The sequence below is a fragment of the Pteropus vampyrus genome, unplaced genomic scaffold (assembly GCF_000151845.1).
Source record: "Pteropus vampyrus isolate Shadow unplaced genomic scaffold, Pvam_2.0 Scaffold1000005611, whole genome shotgun sequence".
NCBI lineage: Eukaryota > Metazoa > Chordata > Mammalia > Chiroptera > Pteropodidae > Pteropus > Pteropus vampyrus.
The window spans coordinates 1-12,519 of NW_011920013.1; the positions used below are offsets into that span (position 1 = coordinate 1).

The window sequence follows — 12,519 nt, forward strand, 5'->3', positions numbered from 1 at the left end:
CCTTTTATTTTTGAAAATATTTTTGGAAACTCATGATAGCAATTTTTCATTAATACTGTTAGGAATAAGAATAAATGGATAGAAGCAAACTGAATTATTCTTAAGCTTTTGAATTACTTCTTCACCTTTTTGGGTATTATAATCGATGGTAATATCAACATCAGGGTAAAAAGGTGGAAGGGAAAAAACAAGTTTCCCAACAAGGCGTAACTTTTAAGAAATATCGTTAATAGAACATTTGGAGAATCAGTTTTGATCTCTTAGTCTGGACAAGGCAAGTCAAGAATGGAGTAGATTGTAGGGTACATCTTAAATTTTGTTTTCCCGTTTTCCTCTTATGGTAACTGTAAACATTAACAGTATGGACAAACACTTTGTATTATTCTCTGCATGAATCTTCCTTTGTTCTGTAGGTTTCTCCTTGTATGGCCATAGGGATGATCAGGCAGTTTCCGAAAGGTAGCAGTACCTTGCAGGGTCTGAAAACAGTCTGGTTTAATAATCACTAATCTATGTAGTTCTTCTGCCTTATCCCTGTTTCAGAATGTTGGAACAGATTTCAAAAGATGTAAAAACATCAGAAATCTGACAAAAATGGAGGACGATTTTTCAAAGCCCAATCATAATTACAAGGAAAGTCTCAGCATCTTCTAGGGTCTTCCTGCTGAGTCTATCAGAAATGAAAATACAAGCTACTACTGCCTGAGGCATTTGGAGCCGAAGTAAGGAAAAAAATTTGAAAGTGCCAGTTTTTAAAACACAAGGTCTCATTTGTATGTCCCTAATCCTCTTTTTGTGTCCTTAAAAATTGGGAAGAGGTACTAAAATACCTTAGCGTTATCACCTTATCTGTAGACAGGAAGAGGCTACAATCTAACATCTTCCACAGATATGCTAATTGGTGGAGTAGTTCTGTCTGAACAGAGATTTGGAGAATCCCTGCTCTTTCTTAGATCCTGCCCCTTTCCACGCCCTTCCTCCCTCCTCTGTCGATAAAAGATTTCTGGTTGAAAGTTCAGTTAAGTGGATTTGAGAAAGAAAGCTGCCATCTCGTAATGGCACCAGGAGAATTCATGTTTGGGATACTGTTAGCTCCTGTACACAGCTGTAGCAGAAATGATGGAGGAGTGTTGGCAGAAGTAAGCAGTACCCTTCCTTGTTCATCCTGTTTTCCTTTGTAGTCTATTTCTGCAGGGTTTTCGAGAATGTGAAGTGCTGTCAGGGATTTTCCTCTAATACATTTAGATGGGTGTGAACCATTAGTAAAAGTGAGAACTTGGACTTAGTGACTCACACTATTTATTGAAAGTTTCCTGCCTGTTTGAAAAGGGCCACTTTTAAAAATACAGGTCTCCACTGTGTATTCCTGTTCTCCTTTCTCCCGCCTCCTTAATGCATCTCAATTGGTTCCGTAGGTCTTAGAATTGATCGCGCGCCCCAATAGTAGGAGCCCAGTAAACAGCTTTGACCTGCCTCCCACTTTCTACCATTGCTTTCTGGGTTGCCTCAATAAAATTTACCTGCTGAGCTCTTCTCATTTTCATGCTTATGTAAAACCCAGGTGGACATATAATAAAATTCTTAGTCACGGTCTGCAGTCTTAGGCGAAAATTAGAAGTGGTGTGAGGTCATTGTCTCTTGTAAGTTTAGAGTGGCAGTTTAAAGTATGCGTGAAGCCAGCTCGTGATTAGATACTGAAGGGTTTTCTATGGATTTGACTGGCTGTTTGCTTCTAGGTGGTGTTGAGGTACAGCAGGGTAAGAGGCTGGGGTCAGCCATAAGGTGAGGTTTTGGAGCCTCGGGGACAAGAGTGCTGGGTAGGACCCGGGAGGGTGGGTCTCGGTGTGATTTGCCAATCATTGTGAACTCAGGCGTCAGTGCTCTGGTCTGCATCCTGGGCTAAATCTTAGGTACACTCCACCGTAACTGCGCGTCACATCTATGTGACCGAGCATGGACACATGTGGCCAGGCATGAGTGTTGAGTCACATTCTTGTGACCCAGCATGAACCCAGGTATTCCTTCTGCAGGCATACTTTGCTCTGCCTTTTCAATAAGCACACTGGAGTTTTCTTGAGGCTTCTGGAAGCACCTTTGCGGGGAGGTAGTCAGTGTATGTTTGCAGACCCCAGGTGGTGGGCGGTGGGACTGCAGTGAGAGAAATGGGGCGGAGAGGCTTTGCCTGCAACATTGCTGTTGGGTGTTGGGTGGCGTATCGAACTTAATAGGACCCAGGAGAGGAATGGTTTGATGTGGAAAACTTGGTGATGATATTGTTTACTTGAGGTATACGATAGGGAGGGTGACTAGTACTTAAAACTTGTTTATCTATCTTTTGCTTCATAATATACAGAAACTAAAGATGTTTGTGTCTATATCTAATGGGGAATTGCTTCTACCATAATTCTAGTTTGCCTGTCTCCCAGGCTAAGTGCTCCTGCAATAGATATGCTAAATAGTGGAAAGTCTTCCAGAACAAAGAGATTTGGAGATTTGGCGGGCTCTTTTTCAGATCCTGCCTTTTTCCATGCCCCTCCTCCCTCGCTGATAAAAGATGCTTAGGCTTGAAGGTGTACTGCAGTTGAACGTGAGAAAACTAGAAAGTCGCCATTTTGTTGCGGTGCCAGGAAAATTAATTGCTGGGATATTATCTCCTGGAAACTACTGTAGCTGAGATATTTGGGACGTGTGTCGGCAGAGGTAAGCAGTATATTGGTTTACCCTGTCAGCCTTTTTGCTCGATTTCTGCATGGTCTGGGAGAATTTAGAAGAGCTGACTGACTTTTTCCCCTCCAATACATTTAGATGTGCATGAAAACTATTCGTGGAGGCCAGCTATTTGCACTAGGTGACTACCAGTTTTCTATATTGAAACTTTCCTCGCAGTGGTTACGGTTTTCTGTGCTTTCGTCTTTCGTGCTGTTATAAGAAGGAATACCATGGGGATAGGAAGCCTTGGCTTCTTTAGCCAAGCTGTAAAAAGCCTTAATTGTTTTTGTCTTTGCTAAAGTTATTCTTTATTAGAAAATCTTTTAATTTGGAAAATATTTATGGAAACTCATGATCGCAATTGCTTCATTAATCTTGGTAGAAATACCACATTTTAAAAATGAATGGATAGAAGCAAAATGAAGTATTAAGCTTTTGAATTAATACTTCAAAATATACTTGTTCTGGGCTGAGTAAGTAAAAAATGGAATAAATCGTTGGGGTTACATTGTGTAGGGTGCATCTTACATTTTTTGTTTTCCTGGTTTCCTCTTATGGTAAGAGTAAACAACAGTATGGACCAAAAGTTGTTAGTAATCTCTGCAGGAAATTTCGTTCTGTAGGTTTCTCCTTGTCTGGTCTTAGGGGTGATCTGCCAGGTTCCCGAAAGGTAGCAGTACCTTGCGGATTTTGGAAACAGCCTTGTGTAATATTTACCAATTTGTCTATTTCTCCTGCCTTATCCCTTATTAGATGTTGGAAGAGATTTTAAAGGATGTAAAAGGTGATCAGAAATCTGACAAAAATGGAAGCTGATTTTTGTAAAGTCTGATGAGAACTACAAGGACAGTGTCAGCATCTTCCAGGGGCTTCCTGCTGAGTCTGTTAGAAATGCAAGCACAGGCCAGTACTGCCTGAGGCAGTTTGAGTCAAACTAAGGAAAAGTAATTGAGAGGGTCACTTTTAAAAACGGCAAGTCTCCTTTGTCTATCCCTAATTGTCTTTCCCTGTCCCTCTAAAAAATGTGGAAGAAGTACTAAAAAAAATTTGCGTAATCACCTTATAAGTAGACTGGAAGAAGCTCCAAGCTAACAGCTTCTATAGAGATAATTGGTGCAGAAGTTTTGGCTGAAGAGAGAGATTTGGAGATTCCAGGTCTTTTGTAGATCTTGCCTCTTTCCCCGCCCCTTCTCCATTTCTTTGTGGTAAAAGATCCCTGTGCTGAGATTTTCTAAGTGGATTTGTAAGATTCTGTTAAGTGGATTGAGAAAACTAGAAAGCTGCCATCTTGTTATGGCACCAGGGGAGTTCACGGTTGGGATGCTGCTAGCTCCTGGAAACAGCTGTAGCAGAGCGATGATGTTGGAGTGTTGGCAGAGGTAAAAAGTATCTTTGTCTATCCCGTCGGCCTTTGTGTTCTGTATATGCTGGGTTTTGGAGAATGTCGAAGTGCTGCCAGTCTTTTTCCTCTAATACATTTAGGTGGGCACGAAAAATATTAGTGAAAAGAGTGCTTGGACTTAGTTTCCTGCCATTTTGATGAGGGCCCATTGTAAAAACACAGGTCCTCATTTTCTATCCCCGTTCCTCTTTTCCCTGTCTCAAAAGCTGTGAAAAATAACTAAAAGATCTTAGCATAACCACCTTAGCAATAGACAGGCACCAAGAAGTATAGGAGTGAAAAACTTTCCAATATATCAGTCACAGGGAAGTGATATCTTCAGGCGCCAGCCCCCAGGAAAGCACTGACAGCCACCAGGATGCAGATAACGAAACCGCCTGCTAGGCCCTGTTTGATCTAAGAGTTTCCCCGGAAACATTTATCTTTGTGTAAGAAGTTTACAGCCAACATCTGCTTTATGTAATCCGCTCGCAAGCTTGTTCAGCAGACCAGAAGGATATGGTCTTCACTTTATAAGCTGCTTCCTCTGTAAGTTCCGGGCTTATCTCCTCTGACCCTACATGGTAGAGAGTCAGTCGCCGGCTGGCTAATAAAGGCTCACAATGCATCTCAATTGGTTCCGTGGGTCTTAGAATTGATCGCGCCCCAATAGTAGGAGCCCAGTAAACAGCTTTGACCTGCCTCCCACTTTCTACCATTGCTTTCTGGGTTGCCTCAATAAAATTTACCTGCTGAGCTTTTCTCATTTTCATGCTTATGTAAATCCCAGTTGGACATATAATAAAATTCTTAGTCACGGTCTGCAGTCTTAGGCGAAAATTAAAAGTGGTGTGAGGTCATTGTCTCTTGTAAGTTTAGAGTGGCAGTTTAAAGGATGCGTGAAGCCAGCTTGTGATTAGATACTGAAGGGTTTTCTATGGATTTGACTGGCTGTTTGCTTCTAGAAGGTGTTGAGGTACAGCAGGGCAAGAGGCTGGGGTCAGCCATAAGGTGAGGTTTTGGGGCCTCGGGGACAAGAGTGCTGGGTAGGACCCGGGAGGGTGGGTCTAGGTGTGATTTGCCAATCATTGTGAACTCAGGCGTCAGTGCTCTGGTCTGCATCCTGGGCTAAATCTTAGGTACACTCCACCGTAACTGCGCGTCACATCTATGTGACCGAGCATGGACACATGTGGCCAGGCATGAGTGTTGAGTCACATTCTTGTGACCCAGCATGAACCCAGGTATTCCTTCTGCAGGCATACTTTGCTCTGCCTTTTCAGTAAGCACACTGGAGTTTTCTTTAGGCTTCTGGAAGCACCTTTGCGGGGAGGTAGTCAGTGTATGTTTGCAGACCCCAGGTGGTGGGCGGTGGGATGCAGTGAGAGAAATGGGGCGGAGAGGCTTTGCCTGCAACATTGCTGTTGGGTGTTGGGTGGCCTATTGAACTTAATAGGACCCAGGAGAGGAATGGTTTGATGTGGAAAACTTGGTGATGATATTGTTTACTTGAGGTATAAGATAGGGAGGGTGACTAGTACTTAAAACTTGTTTATCTATCTTTTGCTTCATAATATACAGAAACTAAAGATGTTTGTGTCTATATCTAATGGGGAATTGCTTCTACCATAATTCTAGTTTGCCTGTCTCCCAGGCTAAGTGCTCCTTCAGTAGATATGCTAAATAGTGGAGACATCTTCCAGAACAAAGAGATTTGGAGATTTGGCGGGCTCATTTATAGATCTCGCCTTTTTTCATGCCCCTCCTCCCCTGTTGATAAAAGATGGTTGGGCTTGAAGGTATATTTTGTTGAATTTGGGAAAACTAGAAAGTTGCTTTTTTTTTTTTGTCTCCAGAAGTAATGGCCGGGATACTACTAACTCCTGGAAATTGCTTTGGCTGAGAGGTGTTGGACATGTGGCCCAAGAGGTAAGCAGTATGTATATTTGTTTACTCTGTCAGCCTTTTCGGTCGATATCTGCAGGGTTTGGGATAAATTAGAAGAGGTAGCCGAGTTTTTTCTCTCTAATATGTGTAGATGGGCACGAAAACTATTTTGAAGCCAAACTACTTGCACTTAGTGTCTCCCAGTTTTCTTTACTGAACCTTTCCTCGCAGACCCGGTTATGTTTTCCTGTGTGTTTGTATTGTCTGCTGTGATAAGGAAATACTATGGGGATAGGAAGCCTGGTCTTTCTTGGCTAAGCTGTCAAAAGTCTTATTGCTTTATGTCATTGCTAATGTTATTGGGTTGATGATCCATTGTTTGTATTGAAAAACCTTTTAATTTTGAAAATATCTTTGCAAACTCATGATAGCAATTTTTTCATTAATACTGTTAGAAATAAGAATAAATGGATAGAAGCAAAATGAATTATTCTTAAGCTTTTGAATTACTTCTTCACCTTTTTGGGTATTATAATCGATGGTAATATCAACATCAGGGTAAAAAGGTGGAAGGGAAAAAACAAGTTTCCCAACAAGGCGTAACTTTTAAGAAATATCGTTAATAGAACATTTGGAGAATCAGTTTTGATCTCTTAGTCTGGGCAAGGCAAGTCAAGAATGGAGTAGATCGTAGGGTACATCTTAAATTTTGTTTTCCCGTTTTCCTCTTATGGTAACTGTAAACATTAACAGTATGGACAAACACTTTGTATTATTCTCTGCATGAATCTTACTTTGTTCTGTAGGTTTCTCCCTGTATGGCCATAGGGATGATCAGGCAGTTTCCGAAAGGTAGCAGTACCTTGCAGGGTCTGAAAACAGTCTGGTTTAATAATCACTAATCTATGTAGTTCTTCTGCCTTATCCCTGTTTCAGAATGTTGGAACAGATTTCAAAAGATGTAAAAACATCAGAAATCTGACAAAAATGGAGGACGATTTTTCAAAGCCCGATCATAATTACAAGGAAAGTCTCAGCATTTTCTAGGGTCTTCCTGCTGAGTCTATTAGAAATGAAAATACAAGCTACTACCGCCTGAGGCATTTTGAGCCAAAGTAAGGGAAAAAATTTGGAAGTGCCAGTTTTTAAAACACAAGGTCTCATTCCTATGTCCCTAATCCTCTTTTTGTGTCCTTAAAAATTGGGAAGAAGTACTAAAATACCTTAGCCTTATCACCTTATCTGTAGACAGGAAGAGGCTACAATCTAACAGTAGTTCTGTCTGAACAGAGATTTGGAGAATCCCCGCTCTTTCTTAGATCCTGCCCCTTTCCACGCCCTTCCTCCCTCCTCTGTCCATAAAAAATTTCTGCTTGAAAATTCAGTTAAGTGGATTTGAGAAAGAAAGCTGCCATCTCGTTATGGCACCAGGAGAATTCATGTTTGCGATACTGTTAGCTCTTGTACACAGCTGTAGCAGAAATGATGGAGGAGTGTTGGCAGAAGTAAGCAGTACCCTTCCTTGTTCATCCTGTTTTCTTTTGTAGTCTATTTCTGCAGGGTTTTCGAGAATGTGAAGTGCTGTCAGGGATTTTCCTCTAATACATTTAAATGGGTGTGAACCATTAGTAAAAGTGAGAACTTGGACTTAGTGAACTCACACTATTTATTGAAAGTTTCCTGCCTGTTTGAAAAGGGCCACTTTTAAAAATACAGGTCTCCACTGTGTATTCCTGTTCTCCTTTCTCCCGCCTCCTTAAAAGTTGCGAAAAATAAAAGATCTCAGCAATAGACAGAAAGGCTCCAAGTAGGAGCCCAGGAACCAGCTTTGACCTCCCTCCTACTCTGTACCATTGCTTTCTGTGTTACCTCACTACATCTTACCTGTTGACCTCTTCTCATTTTCATGCTTATGTAAATTCCACGTGAGTGTATAATAAAAATCCTAGTCCCGGTCTGCATCGTTAGGTCTAAGTTAGAAGTGGTGTGAGTTCAATGTCTCCTGGAAAATTCGGTTGGCAGTAAAACAACATTTGTGAAGCTAAGCTCGTTGTGCTTAGATACTGATGGGTTTTCTGCGGTTGACTGGCCGTTTGGTCTCAGGAGGAGTTCGGGTGCAGCGGGGTAGAGGGTGGGGTCAGGCATGAGGTGAGGTTTTAGGATCAACGGGACAAGAGTTCTGGGAGTGCTGATCCTGGGACAATTTGCCAGTCTGTGAACTCAGGCTCGAGGGATGTGGTCGGTTCCTGGGCTAAATCCAACGCGATCCCTCCATGCTTTTCATTGCCTACCTTTGAGTCACACTCATGTGACCGAGCATGGACTCATGTGACCTGGCATGACTCTTCCCGTTCTTGGGACCCAGCATGAACCACGTATTCTTTCTGCAGGCAGACTTTGCTCTGCATTTTTATTAAACACAGTAGAGAAGTTTCACGAGGCTTTTTTCGTGGTTCCATTGTGGTGAGGCAGTCAGTGTCCCTTTGGCTCCCCCAGGTGGTGTGTGGTGAGACTGCCATGGGGAGGGAAAGATTTCTGAGAAGCTCCCTGTGTGCAAGGAATGGTGTGGGGTGTGGATAGAAGGTTGATCGGAGGAACTAGGAGAGGATTGTTTTGGTGTGGAAAACTCCGGGTTTTTGTTATTTGTGATGTAAGATAGTAAGCGTGCCTAGAAGCACTAAAATTGGTTTATCTGTTTTTTGCTTTATATTATATAGCAACTGAAGATATTTGGGTCCATCCGTGTACAGGTAATGGGGAACCGCTTCTATCTTAATTCTAGCCCGCATTTCCCCAAGTCTAACAACAACTTTCATAGAGATTCCGATTGATGGAGATAGTATTTGTGAATAAAGAAATTTGGAGAGTTTGGGTCCTGCCTGTTTTCATCCCTCCTCCCTCCCTGGGTTTTTAAAGATGCTTGGGCTCGAAGGAGCATTTCGATTGGATTTAAGAACTAGAAAGCTGCCATCTGCTTAGGCACCAGGAGAATTAATGGCTGGAATACTGCTATCTCCTGAAAACTACTGTAGCTGAGAGAGACCACAGGTGTGTTGGCAGAGGTAAGCAGTGTATCTATCCCATCAGCCTTTTTAGTATATTTCTGCATGGTTTGGGTGAATTTAGAAGAGTTGCCAGTCTTTTTTACTAAGATGTTAAGACGGTTGTAAAAAAAATATTTGCGAAGCCAGCTACTTGGAATTAGCCACTCTCGGCTTCCTTTGTTGAAACTTTCTTTTCATGGGTGGTCATTGTTTTCTGTGACTGTGGCTTTTGTGTCATTTTCATAAAAAAGGAGATGCCTTAGGAGATGAGAAATGTAAACACAGGCCACAACTGCCTGAGCAGACCGAGCTAAACAAACAAAGAACATTGAAAGGGCCACATTAAAAAATACAGACTACAGTTTTCTAGCCTGGCTCCTTAAAAATGGTGAAGGAAAGATAAAAAAGCTTTGGTTATAATCATATTAGTAGTAGACACCGAAACTGCTAACATGAGCCTGGTAACCGATCTCGGTCCTCCTTCCATTCCCCGTATCCGTGTTTTTAGGGTTGACTAACACGACTTAAAAGTTTCCATTCCTTGTCTGCAGTGTTTGCTAGAAGGTATAAGTGGTGTGAATCTATCGTACCTTAGATGGGCAGTTAAAATTATGTGCTTCCTTTTTGGAGCTCTAGGGTTGTCTCGATTGAGCTTTTCCTTCGAGAAAAAATCCTTTCCTCCCCTACATCTGTTTTTTTGTGTGTTCTTTGCCATAAGGAGGTACTGTAGGGATAGAACAGAATCATAGTTCCCTATGAAACTGCTATTCCAGGTGGCCTCCGGGGTTCAGGAGTGAAACGATCCTCTATACATTGCTGTCTGTGGAGACGATGTGGGTTGTTCTCTTTATACCAGATGTGATTTCTTTCTGTCTTGTCCATGTTATAGGATTTTGGTTTGGTGTCAACCATCTGCAAGGTGCACTGATCCTGGTGCACCCGGTGGCTGGCCTTGGCAGCTCTCAGGGGAAGGTGCCATGAGGGGCCTCAGCCCAAGGGACCATTCTCAACTCCACCTTTCATTACCTTTCAATGCTGTATAAGTGCTATTATGGTAAAGCTCACTCAGAGCCATGAAAGAGCTGGTTTGTGGTCGGAGGGGATCTGAGACACCATGTGCACTCTGCCATCCTGACAGCCTGTGTCAGGAAGGTCTGTAATCTTTGTTTCTGGGAGCAATCCTTTGAATCCTTGAGGGCTGCCTTCTTTGCACTGTTTTGTGGAGTTGTTTCCTTTCCTCCGTTGAGCAGGGAGGAGGCTCACCTGTTTGAGTCACTATCAGAATCTAAAATCCTACCTTCGACGGCCAGTGGATCCTTTGACTTGGATTAACTTCTAAACAGGTAAGACATTTTGTTTCTTTGGATGTTATTGCTGGTTTTTAATATTTGATTGTCTTAAGACTTGATTTGATTAAATGGACTTGTTATCATGAAATGTATTTACTGGATTCACAGAAATAAAGTTATGTTTTCTGTTATAATTGTGTCAAGAAAGTAAGGGCACGTATTAATGCACTTTGAATCTCAGTTCTAACAAATCTAGGTACAAAATAATGGTTTATAGGTAAAACATTAACAGTTATTGCATTGACATTGTGTATATCTATGTGCCTATATCTATCTATATATAGGTATTTATATAGATATACATATATAGATAATTTTTCCTGTGTTTTTAATAAGTCGAAACATGAAATTTGTGCTTGGTTAGTAAAGTGATACATACTCACTGAAAATCTCAAGATATCCAAATAAGATAAAGTAATGAAGCACAAAGTATGGGACATAGATTTATTCAATTTATCTTAAAGGAAGCAAGTATATTTGGTTCTATTTGTAAATGTGTCTTTTGCCACCACAAAAAGGTATGTGCCAAGAGGTAATACGTTCAAGAAATTAAATCTGTTTATAATTCCCATTATAAAGAATTCCGCTGTAACAATTCAGAATCACTTTATTCGTCTGTACTACAAATTAAGATGGACCTCTGAATCGTTTATAAATACTTGCTTTTTTGAACAATGATGCTGAAGAAATTCACTTCTAAAGCATTAAATGCCTGTTTTCTATTTTGGGAGATATATATCAAGGAGTGAATTCCTTGAACCAGACAAGAACATTTTCAGTGGTTGGAGTTGAAAACTTGTGCACATAGGCCACCGTGTTTTACATTTTGACGTGGTTTAAGGGCTTTAATTTTTTCTCCATAAATGACATTCGTCACGATGGGCTTTCTGGATTATAGCAATTCTGGGTTGTGTGAAGGGGGAGTATGGCGTTGTAGTTTTCATTTGCATTTCCATCATGACTCATGATACCTAACATCCTTTCTTGGGCCTATTGAACATTTTCTCTTTTCTAGAGAAGGGTCTATTCTGGTACATTTTAGAAGTTTAGTTTGTCTTTTTGTCTAAGAGTTGTAAGAGTTCTTTGTTGAATGACACTTCCATTAGATCTATAACGTGAAATTCTTCCCTTTCTGTAGGTTGTCTTGTCACTTCCTGGATAGATTCTTTTAATGCCAAAAAGGATGAATCTCGAGGCAATCTCATTTATCTTTTTCATGGATTATTGTTTGATGCCAGATCGAAGAACTCTTTGCTAAATACAAGGGCTTGAAGATTCATCCACGTGCTGTCTTCTAGAGGTTTGAATTTTAAGGGTCGAATAAATTTCAAGTTCACCTTTATATGGTATGAGGTCAGGGTCGAATCTCATTCACCTACAGATGGTAGTCATTTTGCTAGCACGCTCTGTTTAAAGGACTCTCCTGTACCCAAGTCCATGTTTTCCACCCATGTCAAACATCCAATGACCTTAGAGAGATGGGTTTATTTCTAGGCTCTTAATTCTGTTCCATCCTTCTATATGTGTAGGTAGGCATGCATGATTTTGGTTTCTCTTGGCAACAGACCGCATATAGGGGCATGGTTCCCTAAGGGTATAGGAGTAGAAAAATGCCTATCCCTAGAGATGTCGGAGCCGACCTGAAGAAAAAAGCACAGTGCGGTCCTCACCTGTGACGATGATGCTGTGAACAAAGTATGCTGCCATCAGTCATTTAAAGGCACAGCACATACTGTTACTTATATCACATATTAGTTGTTTATGGCGATCAAGAACCATGTAACTGTTTAATGTATTCTTTACAACCATACCATTTTAATTGTCATATTTATTTGTCTGTTTATTCACATTATTTCATTAATGTGAGATATGTCACCCCTCTCAGCATGTGATTTTTGTTCTTTGTCGATTTTCTTATGGAAACATCCTTTAACACTGTAGTTGCAAGAATGTCAAAATAATATGCAGTCTAACCAAGACAGGATGACTAAGAATCTACCTCATGTAAAAATGTACATATTGGAAAAGTTAGCTGCATGCAAAGGGAGGAGCAGGTGATAGGAGATTTGTAAATTAAGGCCCCATAAGTCATTGCCTCAACCCTCACTCATAGTAAATAAGTTCCAGTAACCGATACTGGTATCCCACA

General features: G+C 41.1%; 1 long non-coding RNA gene across 2 annotated transcripts; it reads left to right on the forward strand.

Moving 5' to 3' along the window:
- The first annotated feature begins 2,642 nt into the window (after window positions 1-2,642).
- LOC105311642 lies at window positions 2,643-12,180 on the forward strand. Of its 2 annotated transcripts, XR_897697.2 has the most exons (5): window positions 2,643-2,700; window positions 5,947-6,019; window positions 8,894-9,039; window positions 10,272-10,364; window positions 11,509-12,180. It is a non-coding gene; the product is annotated as an uncharacterized LOC105311642 (long non-coding RNA). The 2 variants fall into 2 exon arrangements; XR_002778933.1 differs by lacking the exon at window positions 8,894-9,039 and having other exon boundaries at window positions 2,672-2,700.
- The last annotated feature ends 339 nt before the right edge of the window (window positions 12,181-12,519 follow it).